We start from the raw sequence: 6,717 nt of genomic DNA on the forward strand, positions 1-6,717 counted from the left end.
AGGGGGTCTTCAAATGTGACATGGCAACTTAAAATTATCCCACTGAAATCTGCCTTCCAAAAACCATTCCTTTCCTTCTGCGCCCTGCCGGGTCCCTGTACAGCAGTTTACGACTAGATATGGGGTGTTTCTGTAAACTACAAAATCAAGGTAATAAATATTGTGTTTTGTTTGGCTGTTAACTCTTTAAAATGGCAGACCTGGTTCTGTGCAGGAATTGTTGTGCTTTTATTTCAGGTTCCACTCTTCACAGGTTTGGATACTGTCTGATCTGTAGACAGCTCTCCATAATGCAGCAGAAAACAAACTCAGGCTGAGAACGTTGCAATGCCACTGCCACAGAGGCCCCCTAGAAATGGAAGATGGGTTAAAGCAGGTTCTGGTAGACTGAGAGTTGTTGATAGAAGACATGTCCCACAGTCTGTGGCTCTCCATAATTCATTTGCAGCACTTTCAGAGTGCAAGAGCAACATGGAGGATGGCTCAAGCACAGTGGGTGAGAAACACTCATCTCCCATGCCTAAAGTATGCAAGACTGCAGCCAAAGACAAAAAGGAGAAGGTGAGGACTAATAGTAAGCAGCTGATGGTGGGTGATTCCATCATAAGAGGTGTGAAGTTTGACGATGATGGTGTTGTGAGATGTCTCCCTGGTGCTACCGCTAGCAGGGATAGATGACGTATCCTTAATATTGTTAGGCAAGCAAAGCAGGAAAGGGAGGTGGATGTCATTGTCCATCTTGGGACAAATGATCTGGCTTGCAATGAGGTTTCAAAGGTGAAGGAAGCTTTTCACACACTTGGAAATGATATATGGGAGGTTGCATTAACTGTTTCATTCTCTGCAGTTTTGCCTGTGCATAACCTTCAGCATGACAGGAAGATGCGCATTAAGGAATTCAATGTATGGTTTGGTGAATGGTGTCTAAACCAAGGGTTTGGCTTTGTGTCTCATGTTAGCTCTCGTTGGAATGGAAAAGAACTGTACAAGAAAGACGGTTTGCATCTTTCTCTCATGGGAACGAATGTCCTCAGTAAACAGTTCAAAGTATTTGCTAAGGAGAATTTAAACTAGGAAAGGGGGCAAAAGAGTGAAAATCCAGCAGTCCAACTGCCCCCCGGAACAATGCCAGAAGATGCTAGTAGCACATAGGTTAAGAAATGACAAGCTCAGAGTCTTGTCTACAAATGCTTACAGTTTAGGGAATAAGATCAATGAACTTGAGGCTATAATGACATCTGAGAATATAGATTTCGTGGCTGTTACTGAGACGTGGTTCAATGGAAGTAATGACTGGGATATAACAATACCAGGGTTCTCTTTATATAGGAAAGACAGAGAAGGCAAGAAGGGAGAGGGGTGGCCCTGTATGTGAAAGATAGCATAAAATCTAATCTAATACAAGTGAGCGAGACCAATTTAGAGTCAGTTTGGGTCAGCTTGCAGCTTGATAATAACAAGGTAACTCGTGTAGGTGTGATATATAGACCACCTAGCCAAGTCAAAGAATTAGATGATCTACTAGTTGAGGAAATAGCTAAAATGTCATTGTAGGGGGAAGTTATCATTATGAGAGACTTTAATCTTCCTGATGTAAACTGGAAAACCAAAATAGCTAGTTCTGCCAGGAGTACAGATATTCTAAATTCCCTACTGGGATTATCTCTACAGCAAGTAGTTGAGGAGTCAACCCGGAAGGAGGCCATTTTAGATTTAGTATTCCCAAATGGGAATTTGGTATCTGATATTACTGTAGGGGAAAGCTTGGGATCTCATGATCACCAGTCAGGGTGGTTTACTATAAGTACAGTGACTGTTTCACACCTCACAAAAACAAAAGTTTTAGATTTTAGAAAAACTGACTTTTCTAAAATTATATTAGTGGTATACGAGTCCCTATCAGATTGAACCAGTTTCATTGGAGTCCAGGAGAAATGGGACTACTTAAAAGTGGAACTATGGAAGGCAACAGAAAATTGCATTAGACTTGTCAGTAAAAGCAAAAAAAGGAAGAGACCACTGTGGTACTCAGCAGAAGTGGCCAAAATAATTAAAAACATAAAAGATGGCATTTAGTCAATAAATAAAAAAAAGAGGATGACAGGCAAATTTATAAGATTAGGCAGAGATAGGCCAAACAAGTTATAAGAGCTTCTAAAGCGCAGGCAGAAGATAAATTAGCTCAGTCAGTGAAAAAAGGCGATAAGACATTTTTCAGATATATAAATAAAAAAAGGAAACTAAAACAGGGAATTACCAAATTAAAAACAAAAGAAGGAAGGTATATGGAAGAAGATAAAGAACTAGCTGACTGCCTCAATGAATACCTCTGTTCAGTTTTTAAAAAGGAAAATGAAGGAAAAGGACCTCAGTTAGGAAGGAAGACTAATGAATCTGTTGATGCATGTGTCTTTACAGAGGAAGAGGTTCTAAGTCAGCTGTCTAAAATTAATACAAATAGGTCACAGGGGCCTGATGGGATACACCCAAAGATATTAAAAGAGCTCAGCGGTGAACTAGCAAAACCATTAACAGATTTATTTAACCAATCACTGGTAACAGGAGTCGTCCCAGAAGATTGGAAATTAGCAAATGTGCCCGTTCACAAAAAAGGTAGTAGGGAGGAATTGGACAACTATAGGCCAGTAAGCCTGACATCAATAGTGTGGGAAATTAATGGAAACCATACTTAAGGAGAGGATTGTGGAACATCTAAAATTCCATGGATTGAAAGATGAAAAACAGGATGGGTTTACTTCAGGGAGATCATGTCAAACTAATCTTATAGATTTTTTTGATTGGGTGACTAAAATAATAGATGGCAGAGGTGCAGTAGACATCACTTATCTAGACTTTAGTAAGGCTTTGATACTGTCCCACATAGAAGGCTTATCAATAAATTAGAGTCTTTGGGCTTGGACTCCCATATTGTTGAATGGATTAGGCAGTGGCTGAGGGACAGACAACAGAGTATATGGAGTATATTCAGACCATAGTCTTGTTACCAGTGGGGTACCTCAGGGATCTGTTCTGGGACCCATATTGTTTAATATCTTTATCAGCGAAATTGCAGAAGGCCTCGATGGTAAGGTGTGTCTTTTTGCTGATGACACAAAGATTTGTAACAGGGTTGATGTTCCTGGAGGGATACACCAAATGGAAGAGGATTTAGGAAAACTAGCAGAATGGTCAAAAATCTGGCAACTGAAATTTAATGTTGATAAGTGCAAGATAATGCACCTGGGGCGTAAAAACCCAAGAGCAGAGTATAAAATCAGCGATGCAGTCCTAACCTCAGTATCTGAGGAAAGGGATTTAGGGGTCATTATTTCAGAAGAATTAAAGGTAGGCAGACAATGTCATAGAGCAGCAGGAAATGCTAGCAGATTGCTTGGGTGTATAGGGAGAGGAATTACCAGTAGAAAGAGGGAGGTGCTCATGCCGCTCTACAGAGCACTAGTGAGACCTCATTTGGAGTATTGTGCTCAGTACTGGAGACCATATCTCCAGAAGGATATTGATACTTTGGAGAGAGTTCAGAGAAGAGCTACTAAACTGGTACATGGATTGCAGGATAAAACGTACCAGGATAGCTTAAAGGACCTTAACATGTATAGCTTGGAAGAAAGACGAGACAGAGGGGATATGATAGAAACTTTTAAATACATAAAGGGAATCAACAAGGTAAAAGAGGAGAGAATATTTAAAAGAAGAAAAACTGCTACAAAAGGACATTGTTTTAAATTAGAGGGGCAAAGGTTTAAAAGTAATATAAGGAAGTATTACTTTACTGAGAGAGTAGTGGATGCATGGAATAGCCTTCCTGCAGAAGTGGTAGCTGCAAATACAGTGAAGGAGTTTAAGCATGCATGGGATATGCATAAGGCCATCCTTCATATAAGATAGGGCCAAGGGCTATTCATAGTATTCAGTATATTGGGCAGTCTAGATGGGCCAAATGGTTATTATCTGCCGACACATTCTATGTTTCTATGTCAGATTTGCTAAAAATGGCCTGGTCCTTAAGGTGAAAAATGGCAGGGTCCTTAAGGGGTTAATATCCATGTACTGTGACATCACTGTGTGTATTTTTCCAGTGCTGTGACACCACTGCATTTTTTATCCTTGTACTGTGACATCACTGTGTGTATTATTTCAATACTGTGACATCACTGTTTTCATTATCCCTGTACTGTGACATCACTGTGTTTATTATACCTATTCTGTGAGATTATTGGGTTTATTATTCCTGTACTGTGATATCACTGTGTGTATAATTTCAATACTGTGACATCACTGTTTATTATCCCCATACAGTAACATCAGCATGTTTATTATTCCTGTACTGTGACATTACAATTGTGCATTATCAAGATAAAAAAATTATCAAAGTTATCCATGTGGTCATGGAGGATGTTTACGTGTCACACCCCTGGCAGCAGGGGCGTAACTACCATAGCGGCAGACCATGCGACTTCTATGGGGCCCAGGGCTAGAGGGGGCCCAGTCTTAGGTGGGATTATCTCCTCTTCTACTGGTCAGGACTCTACCCTCTAAAGGAACAACTTTTAGCAAATGAGGCAGTGGAAAAAATGTCCTGTGGGGGGGGGGGGCTTGTTTGATCCTTGCTATGGGGCCCTTACTTCTCTATGTACGCCACTGCCTGTCAGTATTACTGCTTTATACAATCTCTTTGTTTTACGGAGGAGTAATAGGGCACCTTTACTATATGGGGGTTTACTGTACCTCATTATTGCTTGCGATTTTATATTGACATTCAGAGGTTTTCTGTTTGGTATCAGGTGTAAAACTATAATATTTTCTATAGGATGCTGTAATATAGTGCTGTACGGATACACCATATGGCGGCATATGAAGTACCTATGGCGTCATAGAATGGCTCTAAATGTATTACATATATTCTGTAAATGTACATATGTTGTGAATTGCTGGACAATTCCTTAGGAAATCTGTAAACTCCACTGTCGATATTTCATATTTCTGTACACCTTTCCTTTTCAGACATTATTACATTCCTTCAAATGTTCACACAAAACTCCCAAGCTTTATGTGTATTATGTGCCCAAAGACCATGCCCTAATATCGTCATACTGAATCAATGTCTGCAAAATCAGAAGAAGTTGTTTACTATGATGGTCCGAGCCCCTCCCATCTCGAGGACTACTTTCTTGCCATAAATCACGTCCTGTCGCTTTAATGTCAAAAACTTGGCTCAGCGGTGGAAGTTCTGTTACGCATTTTCCATGCCCATCTTGTTACCAGATTTCTCCTTGTAAGATATTCTACAAAACCACTCTTCAGATTTAATCTTCCGCACATCTGTGAAATGTTTCTGCCTGATTCTTCCAGCTGAATTATAGAAACAGCTCATAGGACCAGCGCAAACGGCTATAAAAACTCCTATTTAAAAGTATTTAGCAGTATAAATTCTGAAAAGTCTATACCAGCACCTTCTGCAACCAAGAACCTTCAAGTTCAATATCAATACCATCACAAAATTATCTAGATATACCTGTCCGTTCTAAGTAGTTGATATAAGCAGATGCGGAAGGAGCAATAGCTCATTACAGCAATATAAAACCTAAAAAGCATATATACAATACGGGTCCAGAAACTAAAAAGTCAACCAGGAGGAATTTTTTTTTACCCTATGAAAATATCTCAGCCATAAGACTAATGCATATGAAAAATATCTCACAATACACCAGACAATTGCCATTCCTCAAAAAAAAAATATTAAAAAAAAACTCTAAATATCTCAAATAGATTTTTAGACTGCAGCTACATGGCGACATAAAAGTCACACAAAACATTGCATCTAATGATTCTCAATGGTGTCCACATGCTGCAACTGCGTCACGACAAACGCAAAAATCCAGACCTGATGGATTTTGTGTCTCAGGTCGAAAGTCGCACACAACTTTTATCCCATTGACTGTAATGCAAGTCGCCCGTGTAGCCTCAGCCTTTATACCTATGGCACAACTATAGTCTCCATTTTCAAAGAACGAGTCACTGCATTTCCAGGTACTGAACTTCTTATACATGAGACTCCAGTGTATTTGGACCTCATCAGTATATAGTGCACGAGTTCTGAAAGGGTTAAATCTGTCCACTTTACAGCATGGAAGTATAGAAATTTTACTTTCTGTTCATTCGCCTTTAGCTGTGAGAGCAAGATGAAGGACAATACAGATAAATGGAAGAAAAAAAATGGGACTTACCTTGTCAGATGCACATAAGAAATCTCCAAGAGAGACGTTTGGTGGCACAGTCTATTCCCAAGTGTGAGAGTGTCGGCCAGAGAGTCCTCACAGGACAGCTGCAGCTGATGTCAGATGATCACGCCTGAAATCTGAGCATCTAACAAACTCTTCAGGTAAAACTTGCCTCTCTCGGGTTTCGGACATTAATTCCCTACTTGGCCAATGATATGACATGCAACTATGTGCTGGGAGCAGAGCTGTGTAGACAATGCTGCTATTACTCTGCTGAGCTCTGTAGACCTGCAGACCAGGCTTTCTATGACAAGTTGTGCACAGGGCAGTTCAATGGAAGTGCAGAATATAAGGTTTCTTCTGCAGTAGGACTTTACATAGTTTTACCCCTGCAATAGGAAATAACATTGACATTGAGTGTCAACATTTGGGCAACTTGTGAAGCATAAAAAAAAGTTCTCCAGCAGGAAATTGTGTG

At 40.0% G+C, this 6,717-nt stretch overlaps 1 protein-coding gene across 3 annotated transcripts in view; it reads right to left on the reverse strand.

The window, feature by feature from the left end:
- SCN4A (sodium voltage-gated channel alpha subunit 4) overlaps positions 1 to 6,364 on the reverse strand; it is a 154,276-nt gene extending 147,912 nt beyond the window's left edge. For 2 of the 3 annotated variants that reach the window (XM_044297788.1, XM_044297786.1), the window contains exon 1: positions 6,246 to 6,364. The gene's annotated coding sequence lies outside the window, so the exon portion shown is untranslated. The remainder of the gene's footprint in view (positions 1 to 6,245) is intronic. The other variant, XM_044297787.1, reaches the window with a different exon arrangement.
- Positions 6,365 to 6,717: the final 353 nt, after the last annotated feature.

Source organism: Bufo gargarizans, chromosome 6 (genome assembly GCF_014858855.1).
Source record: "Bufo gargarizans isolate SCDJY-AF-19 chromosome 6, ASM1485885v1, whole genome shotgun sequence".
NCBI classification, from domain to species: domain Eukaryota; kingdom Metazoa; phylum Chordata; class Amphibia; order Anura; family Bufonidae; genus Bufo; species Bufo gargarizans.